Here is an 11,476-nt window from a genome sequence, read left to right as displayed (position 1 = left end):
CCAGGAGGGGCGCGCCCGAAGGAGTCCTACTCCCACCGGGAGTAGGACTCCCTCCTTTCCTTGTCCAAGTAGGAGAGGGGGAAGGAAGGGGAGAGAGAGGAGATGAAGGAAAGGGGGGCGCCGCCTCCCCTCCTTGTCCTATTCGGACTAGAGGGGAGGGGGCGCGCGGCCTGCCCTGGCCGCCCCTCCTCTGCTCCACTTTGGGCCCATGAGGCCCATTAACCCCCCGGGGGGTTCCGGTAACCCCCCGGTACTCCAGTATATATCCGATAACCCCCGAAACCATTCTGGTGTTCGAATATAGTCGTCCAATATATCAATCTTCATGTCTCGACCATTCTGAGAATCCTTGTCATGTCCGTGATCACATACGGGACTCCAAACTATCTTCGGTAAATCAGATCACATAAACTCATAATATAACCGTCATCTAACTTTAAGCGTGCGGACCCTACGGGTTCGAGAACTATGTAGACATGACCGAGACACGTCTCCGGTCAATAACCAATAGTGGAACCTGGATGCTCATATTGGCTCCTACATATTCTACGAAGATCTTTATCGGTCAAACCGCATAACAACATATGTTGTTCCCTTTGTCATCGGTATGTTACTTGTCCGAGATTCGATCGTCGGTATCTTAATACCTAGTTCAATCTCGTTACCGGCAAGTCTCTTTACTCGTTACGTAATGCATCATCCCGTAACTAACTCATTAGCTACATTGCTTGCAAGGCTTATAGTGATGTGCATTACCGAGAGGGCCCAGAGATACCTCTCCGACAATCGGAGTGACAAATCCTAATCTCGAAATACGCCAACCCAACATGTACCTTCGGAGACACCTGTAGAGCTCCTTTATGATCACCCAGTTACGTTGTGACGTTTGGTAGCACACAAAGTGTTCCTCCGGTAAACGGGAGTTGCATAATCTCATAGTTGTAGGAACATGTATAAGTCATGAAGAAAACAATAGCAACGTACTAAACAATCAAGTGCTAAGCTAACAGAATGGGTCAAGTCAACCACATCATTCTCCTAATGATGTGACCCCGTTTATCAAATGACAGCTCATGTCTATGGTTAGGAAACACAACCATCTTTGATTAACGAGCTAGTCAAGTAGAGGCATACTAGCGACATTATGTTTGTCTATGTATTCACACATGTATTACGTTTCCGGTTAATACAATTCTAGCATGAATAATAAACATTTATCATGATATGAGGAAATAAATAATAACTTTATTATTGCCTCTAGGGCATATTTCCTTCATAGCCGGCTCTCCTAAGATACAATAATAATGCAAGCTGAAAGCATAAGTGCTCCCTGAGTGATTTTGGCAATTAATGTCAACATATTTCTTGTTGGACTAATGGTTTATCTAGTGCATTTCAGATAAGTTCAACAATGGCGTGGCATGGACAAGAGGATGTGGAAACCCTTCAAAATGCTAAGGACACATATTGGCAAAAGCTCAAGACTCGTCATTTCTATTTTAGTGATCTATGGTCACATTGAGTCCATAGGAAAGCCAATACTATTAAAAGGGGATGAGGTGTTGCTTAATGGTCTACTTGCTCAATATGCTTAGTAGTATTGCTCCACAGCCCTTAACCACTTCCTCATTTCCAAATATGTCCAAAACTCAAAGCCAAACTCGGCCCCACTGAAATCTCCTTTCCGGCGCCACTGAGTTCATTTGACATAGCCACTTCCCAAAACCCTAACAGTTCGGTCACACTGATACGGATTTCGGTCTCACCGATATGGCCTTGCAACCTCCCCGTGACCTGTTGCACTCTATCGGTCTCACCGAGTCAGTGCAATCGGTTACACTGAGTTAGCTTGACATTCGCTCTGTTGTCCTATTGCTTCACTTTGCTCTCACCGAGTTGATGAAATTGGTGCCACCGAGTTGATGTTTGCCCTAAGCCCTAGCACATCGGTCACACCGAGTTGTTCCAGTCGGTCCCACCGAGATTCCTAATGTTCACACTTTGAACTAAATCAGTCTCACCGAGTTCTTCTATTCGGTCTAACCGAGTTGGGTCTAATGTGTGTAATGGTTGGATTTTGTGTGGAGGCTATATATACCCCTCCACCCCATCTCCGTTTGAGATAGAGCCATCAGAACATGCCTACACTTCCACTACTCATTTTCTGAGAGAGAACCACCTACTCATGTGTTGAGACCAAGATATACCAATCCTACCACAAGAATCTTGATCTCTAGCCTTCCCCAAGTTGCTTTCCACTCAAATCATATTTCCACCATAGCCAAATCTATGAGAGAGAGTTGAGTGTTGGGGAGACTATCATTTGAAGCACAAGAGTAAGGAGTTCATCATCAACACACCATCTATTACCTTTTGGAGAGTGGTGTCTCCTAGATTGGTTAGGTGTCGCTTGGGAGCCTCCGACAAGATTGTGGGTTGAACCAAGAAGTTTGTAAGGGCAAGGAGATCGCCTACTTCGTGAAGATCTACCTGAGTGAGGCAAGTCCTTCATGGGCGATGGCCATGGTGGGATAGACAAGGTTGCTTCTTTGTGGACCCTTCGTGGGTGGAGCCCTCCGTGGACTCGCGCAACCGTTACCCTTCGTGGGTTGAAGTCTCCATCAACGTGGACGTACGATAGCACCACCTAAAGGAACCACGCCAAAAAACTATGTGTCTTCTTTTATGTTTGCACACTCCAATCGCATCCCTTTACTTTCTTGCAATTAGGATGCTTTACCTTTTCTGCTGCATATACTCTTGCCATGCTTGCTTGAAACATATTATGAATGCTTAAACTTGTGCTAAAACTCCACCTCAACTTGAAGAACTTAAAAACTGCCCCTTTTACTTGTTGAGGGTCTAATCACCATCCCTCTAGACCCCTCTTCTCGATTCTTTCACAAGCCCGCAGACGTGAAGCCTTCGGTAGATCCCACTGACGTGAAGCCTTAGGCATGGCAACTTAGTCAACGTCCTTGCCGGCTTCCGTGATGAGGTGTTCCTCCGAGATTGACAGGTTGGCACAAACGGTGTCCACCTCACCATTGTCCACCGGAGAGGCCATGATAAACATCCTTTTGGCCATATGCTCCTTGAGCTCCCCAAGATATGTGGTCGGGCTTAGGCTGCGACTCTTTGGAGTGGGGATGGGGATCTAGTGCGAAGAGACACCGCATGCCTCATCTAAAAAGTTGGGGTGACGTGGGTATGGGAATAGGTTGGTAACCAGAACTTATCAAAGCTAGGAAGCACTGGCAGACCTCGACAGGGGTTGACGGCGGTGGCGGCGAGCTAGGGTTCGAGCAGGGGGGAGGGGAGGGGTAGGTGTGTGTGGACTATGGAGGGGGCGGGGTGGTGTTTGAAGATATGCCGCGACTATTGAAAATTTTAGCAATGGTGGGTGGAGATGGTGGTGGACGAGGGAGGGCAACAGTTCGAATGCCTCATCTACTGGAATTTTACTATAAAGTCGATGGTGGAGGAGTGAGTGCGACGGTTGAAATACCGCGACTACTAAAATTTAGGTAAAGGAAATGAAGCAGGGAAGGAGCAACCAGATCACACATGGTCCAAAAATAATAACTATGTATGATAATAAGGAAAAGTCATGGAACTATCAATTTTGCATCGGTCAAGGCGTGTAATTTTTTTAGATTTCTAGCTAGTTGGTTTATCGCACACGATTCATCCTAATTTTCATATGTAGACATGGAATTCATCCTAAATATTCAATACACATTTCCCCTTCACCCTTGCTCACGCTTGCAAAGTCGTGGCACTTTTACACGGGACGAGCATCGCACATGGTTAAGCCAATGCATCCGTGTCCGTTGCACGTACGTTCATAGACAGTTGTTTCATCCGAGTCATCTGCTATTTTATATAGCACCATTTGGCAACAAAAAGTGTGAGAGAGGGCCATAACACAACCAAACTAGCATGTGTCCCAAATATATATGTATGAAAAGAGTGGTGTGTGATGTTCAAATTCGCAATGCACAATTTTGACCTCGCGGGCCCATGGGTGGGCGTGTCGTCAAAGATCGGGTGAGAGGGCCAAAAGACAACAACCACCTGGAAGTGGCAAAATATATGTAGGAATAAAGGGTGTGATGTTTAAATACACAATGCACAATTTTGGTGTGGCACCTGCTTTGCAAACCCGAAAGCCCCCTTGGATATCTATAATGCTAGGTTAAGGTCATAGCTTTGGTGCCTGTCCCACCCCCACTTCGTGTCAGTGGGACGCATGCACATACTCATACTTGATACGTCTCCGTCGTATCTACTTTTCCTAACGCTTTTCCTCTTGTTTTGGACTCTAATTTGCATGATTTGAATTAAACTAACCCGGACTGACGATGTTTTCAACAGAACTACCATGGTGTTGTTTTTGTGCAGAAATAAAAGTTCTCGGAATGGAACGAAACTTTGCGAGGATTTTTTATACAATAAAAGAAAATATCTGGAGCCAAGAACCACCGGAGGGGGGGCACTTGGGTGGGCACAACCCACTAGGGCGTGCCAACCCCTCCAAGCGCGCCCAGGTGGGTTGTCCCCACCTAGTGGCCCCGAAGACCCTGAAACCGACGCTATAAAATCACATATTTCTAGAAAAAAACCAGGGAGAAAGAATTATCGCGTTTTACAAGCTGGAGCCGCAGCCATCTCCTATTCTTCATCGGGAGGCCAGATCTGGAGTTCGTTTGGGGCTCCGGAGAGGGATCTTCGTCATCACCAACCCTTCTCCATCGCCAATTCCATGATGCTCCCCGCCGGGAGTGAGTAATTCCTTCATAGGCTTGCTAGTCATTGAGGAGTTGGATGAGATTCATCATGTAATCAAGTTAGTTTTGTTAGGGCCTAATCCCTAGTATCCACTATGTTCTGAGATTGATGTTGCTATGACTTTGCCATGCTTAATGCTTGTCACTTTGGGCCCCGGTGCCATGATTTCATATCTGAACCGTTTATGTTATGACCATTATACCCATGTTCTACATCTGATCTTGCAAGTTATAGTCACCTACTACGTGTTATAATCCGGCAACCCCAGAGTGACAATAGTCGGGAGCACTCCCAGTGATGACCGTAGTTTGAGGAGTTCATGTATTCACCATGTGTTAATGCTTTGTTCCTATTCTCTATTAAAAGGAGGCCTTAATATCCCTTAGTTTCTAATAGGACCCCGCTGCCACTAGGGGGGGGGGGGTAGGACAAAAGATGTCATGCAAGTTCGTTCCATAAGCACGTATTACTATTTAGGGAATACATGCCTACATTATATTTATGAACCAGAGCTAGTGCCGTATCGCCCTAGGTTATGACTTTCTCATGATGAATATCATCCAACGGATCACCGATCTGATGCCTACGAATTTATCTTATATTGTTCTTGCTAAGTTACTACTGCTGCTACTGCTATCATTACTGCTACAAAATCACTGCTATCACTGTTACCATTACTACTGCTGTTGCTACTATTATCAAAACTATCATACTACTTTGCTACTGATCACTTTGCTGCAGATAATTAATCTCCAGGTGTGGTTGAATTGACAACTCATCTGCTAATACCTGCAAATATTCTTTGGCTCCCCTTGTGTCGAATCTATAAATTTGGGTTGAATACTCTACCCTCAAAAATTGTTGCGATCCCATATACTTGTGGGTTCTCAATACTTTGTTCGGACATGCATGTCACATGACCTACCATAAGACGAACCAAGTGAATCTATCTTGGTCAAACGACCACTGTTGTTGTCGGTCAAAAAGGGATATAATAGACCGCTTGGGCCCATAGATTGGACCATCTCAAAAACCGCACAAGAGGGGCCACAAAACCAGCACCACCTGCATGCGGCCCAAAATGATGTATGGTGGAAGCGGTGATATGTTTTAAATACCAAATAATGTACAATTTTGATGTGGGGCCTACCTCACCAAACGGACAAACCTCATGAAAGCTGGATAATTAAGGACGACATATATAGGGTGTTGGTCCAACCCACCAATTCGAGCGCGTGGGAGGGAATTCTGAGAATGCCTGGGCTCAAACTTTGCTCGAATGTGTCACCGTGACCCACCCTAACACGAACCAGGAGGAATCCATTCATGGTCAACCCCCCCCCATTGTCGGTTAGAGTGATGATATATATAGACCCGAGGAGCCCACACGTAGGCGTGTCATCCAAAACCGCACAAGGGAGACAGAGTCATTCAGAAGACCCTATACCATGCATGCGGCCCAAAAAAATGTATGGGTGGAATGCAATGCGTTCAAATCCCCGCACAATTTTGATGGGGCACCAGCTGCATTACAAACCGAACACCGTACCCCCAGGAAGCCATGTTCAAGACGTACAATGCCAGTTCCCCAATTTCAAGCTGGGGCGGGGGAGGGAATCGAACGTATGTGCTCAAACTTAATTTGGGCTCACATGCCACCATGACCTATCATAACACAGACCTAGAGGAACCCGTCATGGTCAAACCCTTCTCTTACGTTGTGGGTCAAAGGGATAGATCATGTGGACCCATAGATCTTGATCATTCTTTGATTTTTCAAAACAATTAATAACAAAAAACATCATTCTAAAAATTTCCAAAACAGGGATCTCAAGGTCTGTAATGACCGTGTCATGGTGCTTAAATGAAGCTTGAGATATACAACTTTCCATCTGGTCACCCATCCTCAGCTGCTCCATCCCCAGCACGCTTAACTTGTGCATTCTATTAGACTCGGCTACCGGATGGGAAGCCGCCCATGCTGGTAAAAGTTCCCTCCTCGCCTTTAAGGCGTTTCTCGATGGTCACCGTGTACTATCACACATGTTTGTGCTTTTAGAAAATGTGTGCACTCTTTACATACCGGATTACTTCCATTCAAACTTACATTATTTTCATACATAAAACTAGCCAGAAGAAGCAAAAGCTTTGCCTTTTCATTAATTAAGAACAAGGTAGTTGCCCAGTTAACTGCAGAAAACTGTGTGAAAACCGATACAAATAGGGCCTAAACCTACGGGAACTCTTGGCTGAGCATGAACAGGTACATGCCTTCGTCCACGCGCCTAATACGCTTGCAGATGGTGTACCATAATATCAATCTCCGACCAGGATATTTCATGGGCGACAGTGATTCCAAGCAGCGACGAGCATCTTGCTCTACTTTGTCATTGGCGGCACCTGGGGGCCGAGGAGGTCAAAGAGCCAATCGATCAACCCGTTAGCTTCATGGCAGCAGATTCTGGTAGTGCGTATGCCATCTGACGCAATTATGGCACTGATGGTCGATGTCTACTATGCAACCTTTTTCTTGTAGATGTTGTTGGGCCTCCAAGTGCAGAGGTTTGTAGCATAGTAGCAAATTTCCCTCAAGTGGATGACCTAAGGTTTATCAATCCGTGGGAGGCGTAGGATGAAGATGGTCTCTCTCAAGCAACTCTGCAACCAAATAAAAAAGAGTCTCTTGTGTCCCCAACACACCCAATACAATGGTAAATTGCATAGGTGCACTAGTTCGGTGAAGAGATGGTGATACAAGTGCAATATGGATGGTAGATATAGGTCTTTTGTAATCTGAAAATATAAAAACAACAAGGTAGCAAGTGGTAAAAGTGAGCGTAAACGGTATTGCAATGCTAGGAAACAAGGCCTAAGGTTCATACTTTCACTAGTGCAAGTTCTCTCAACAATAATAACATAATTGGATCATATAACAATCCCTCAACATGCAAAAAAGAGTCACTCTGAAGTCACTAATAGCGGAGAACAAACGAAGAGACTATTGTAGGGTACGAAACCACGTCAAAGTTATCCTTTTTGATCGATCTATTCAAGAGTCCGTAGTAAAATAACAGGAAGCTATTCTTTTCGTTCGATCTATCCTAGAGTTCATACTAGAATAACACCTTAAGACACAAATCAACCAAAACCCTAATGTCACCTAGATACTCCAATGTCACTGCAAGTATCCGTGGGTATGATTATACTATATGCATCATACTATCTTAGATTAATCTATTCAACCAACACAAAGAACTTCAAGGAGTGCCCCAAAGTTTCTACCGGAGAGTCAAGACGAAAACGTGTGCCAACCCCTATGCATAAGTTCACAAGGTCACTGAACCCGCAAGTTTATCACCAAAACGTACATCAAGTAGATCACGTGAATATCCCATTGTCACAAAGGATAAGCACATGCAAGACATACATCAAGTGTTCTCAAATCCTTAAAGACTCAATCCGATAAGATAACTTCAAAGGGAAAACTCAGTCCATTACAAGAGAGTAGAGGGGGAGAAACATCATAAGATCCAACTATAATAGCAAAGCTCGCGATACATCAAGATCGTGCCAAATCAAGAACACGAGAGAGAGAGAGAGAGATCAAACACATAGCTACTGGTACTTACCGTCAGCCCCGAGGGTGAACTACTCCCTCCTCGTCATGGAGAGCGTCGGGATGATGAAAATGGCCACTGGTGATGGATCCCCCCTCTGGCGGGGTGCCGGAATAGGGTCCCGATTGGTTTTTGGTGGTCACAGAGGCTTGCGGCGGCGCTCCCGATCTAGGTTATTTTCTGTATTTATAGGAATTTTTGGCATAGGTCTCACGTCAGGGGGGATCTCCGAGCCGTCCATGAGATAGGAGGGCGCGCCCAAGGGGTGGGCGTGCCCCCCACCCTTGTGGGCAGCCTGGGACTCTTCTGGCCCAACTCTTTTACTCTGGGGCTTCTTTTGGTCCATAAAAAATCATCAAAAATTGACACGTTAATTGGACTCAATTTGGTATTCCTTTTCTGTAAAACTAAAAAATAAGGAAAAAACAGAAACTGGCACTGGGCTCTAGGTTAATAGGTTAGTCCCAAAAATCATATAAAATAACATATAAATGCATACCAAACATCCTAGATGGATAATATAATAACATGGAACAATAAAAAATTATAGATATGTTGGAGACGTACCAAGCATCCCCAAGCTTAATTCCTACTCGTCCTCGAGTAGGTAAATGATAAAAACAGAATTTTTGATGTGGAATGCTACCTAACATAATTATCAATGTAATTTCCTTTATTGTGGCAAGAATATTCAGATCCATAAGATTCAAAACAAAAGTTTAATATTGACATAAGAACGATAATATTCAAGCATACTAACAAAGCAATCATGTCTTCTCAAAATAACATTGCCAAAGAAAGCTATCCCTACAAAATCATATAGTTTGGCTATGCTCTATCTTCATCACACAAAATATTTAAATCATGCACAACCCCGGTTTCAGCCAAACAATTGTTCCATACTTTAGTATTTTCAAACTTTTTCAACTTTCACACAATACATGAGCATGAGCCATGGACATAGCACTACAGGTGGAATAGAATGGTGGTTGTGGAGAAGACAAAAAATAAGGAAGATAGTCTCACATCAACTAGGCGTATTAATGTGCTATGGAGATGCCCATCAATAGATATCAATGTGAGTGAGTAGGGATTGCCATGCAATGGATGCACTAGAGCTATAAGTGTATGAAAGCTCAACAAAAGAAATTAAGTGGGTGTGCATCCAACTTGCTTGCTCACGAAGACCTAGGGCACTTTGAGTAAGCCCATCATTGGAATATACAAGACAAGTTCTATAATGAAAAATTCCCACTAGTATATGAAAGTGACAACATAAGAGACTCTCTATCATGAAGAACATTGTGCTACTTTGAAGCACAAGTGTGGTAAAAGGATAGTAGCATTGCCCCTTCTCTCTTTTTCTCTCATTTTTTTATTTGGGCCTTTTCTTTTTTTATGGCATTTTTTATTTTTTTAGTCCAGAGTCTCATCTCGACTTGTGGGGGAATCATAGTCTCCATCATTCTTTCCTCACCGGGACAATGCTCTAATAATGAAGATCATCACACTTTTATTTACTTACAACTCAATACTTAGAACAAAATACGGCTCTATGTGAATGCCTCCGGTGGTGTACCAGGATGTGCAATGATTCAAGAGTGACATGTATGAAAGAATTATGAACGGTGGCTTTGCCACAAATACAATGTCAACTACATGATCATGCAAAGCAATATGACAATGATGAAGCGTGTCATAGTAAATGGAACGGTGGAAAGTTGCATGACATATATCACGGAATGGCTATGGAAATGCCATAATAGGTAGGTATGGTGGCTTTTTTGAGAAAGGTAATGGTGGGTGTATGGTACCGGCGAAAGTTGCGCGGCACTAGAGAGGCTAGCAATGGTGGAAGGGTGAGAGTGCGTATAATCCATGGACTCAACATTAGTCATAAAGAACTCACATACTTATTGCAAAAATGTACAAGTCATCAAAACAAAGTACTACACACATGCTCCTAGGGGAATGTTTGGTAGGAGTTAACCATCATGCGATCCTGACCTCCACTCATAAGGAAGACAATCAATAAATAAATCATGCTCCAACTTCATCACATAACGGTTCACCATACGTGCATGCTACGGGAATCAGAAACTTTAACACAAGTATTTCTCAAATTCACAACTACTCCACTAGCATGACTCTAATATCACCATCCTCATATCTCAAAACAATCATAAGGAATCAAACTTCTCATAGTATTCAATGCACTTTATATGAAAGTTTTTATTATATCCTTCTTGGATGCCTATCATATTAGGACTAAATTCATAACCTAAGCAAATTACCATGCTGTTTAAGACTATCAAAATAATATAAGTGAAGCATGAGAGTTCATCAATTTCTTCAAAATAAAACTACCACTGTGCTCTAAAGATATAAGTGAAGCACTAGAGCAGATGCCAAACTACTCCGAAAGATATAAGTGAAGATCAATGAGTAGTCGAATAATTATGAAACTATGTGAAGACTCTCTAACATTTAAGAATTTAAGATCTTGGGATATTATTCAAACAGCAAGAAAAACAAAATAAAACAAAATGACGCTGCAAGCAAAACACATATCATGTGGTGAATAAAAATATAGCTCCAAGTAAAGTTACCGATGAATGAAGACGAAAGAGGGGATGCCATCCGGGGCATCCCCAAGCTTAGGCTCTTGGTTGTCTTTGAATATTACCTTGGGGTGCCTTGGGCATCCCCAATATTAGGCTGTTGCCACTCCTTATTCCATAGTCCATCGAATCTTTACCCAAAACTTGAAAACTTCATAACACAAAACTTAACAGAAAACTCTTAAACTCTGTTAGTATAAGAAAATAAATCACCACTTAGGTACTGTTATGAACTCATTCTAAATTCATATTGGTGTAATATCTACTGTGTTCCAACTTCTCTATGGTTCATACCCTCCGATATTACTCATAGATTCATCAAAATAAGCAAACAACACATAGAAAACAGAATATGTCAGAAACAGAACAGTCTGTAGTAATCTGTAACTCTCGAATACTTCTGTAACTCCAAAAATCCTACCAAATTAGGAAATCCTGCGAAATTTG

Source organism: Triticum dicoccoides, chromosome 1B (genome assembly GCF_002162155.2).
Source record: "Triticum dicoccoides isolate Atlit2015 ecotype Zavitan chromosome 1B, WEW_v2.0, whole genome shotgun sequence".
In the NCBI taxonomy this organism is placed as follows: domain Eukaryota; kingdom Viridiplantae; phylum Streptophyta; class Magnoliopsida; order Poales; family Poaceae; genus Triticum; species Triticum dicoccoides.
This window is presented reverse-complemented; position numbering follows the sequence as displayed.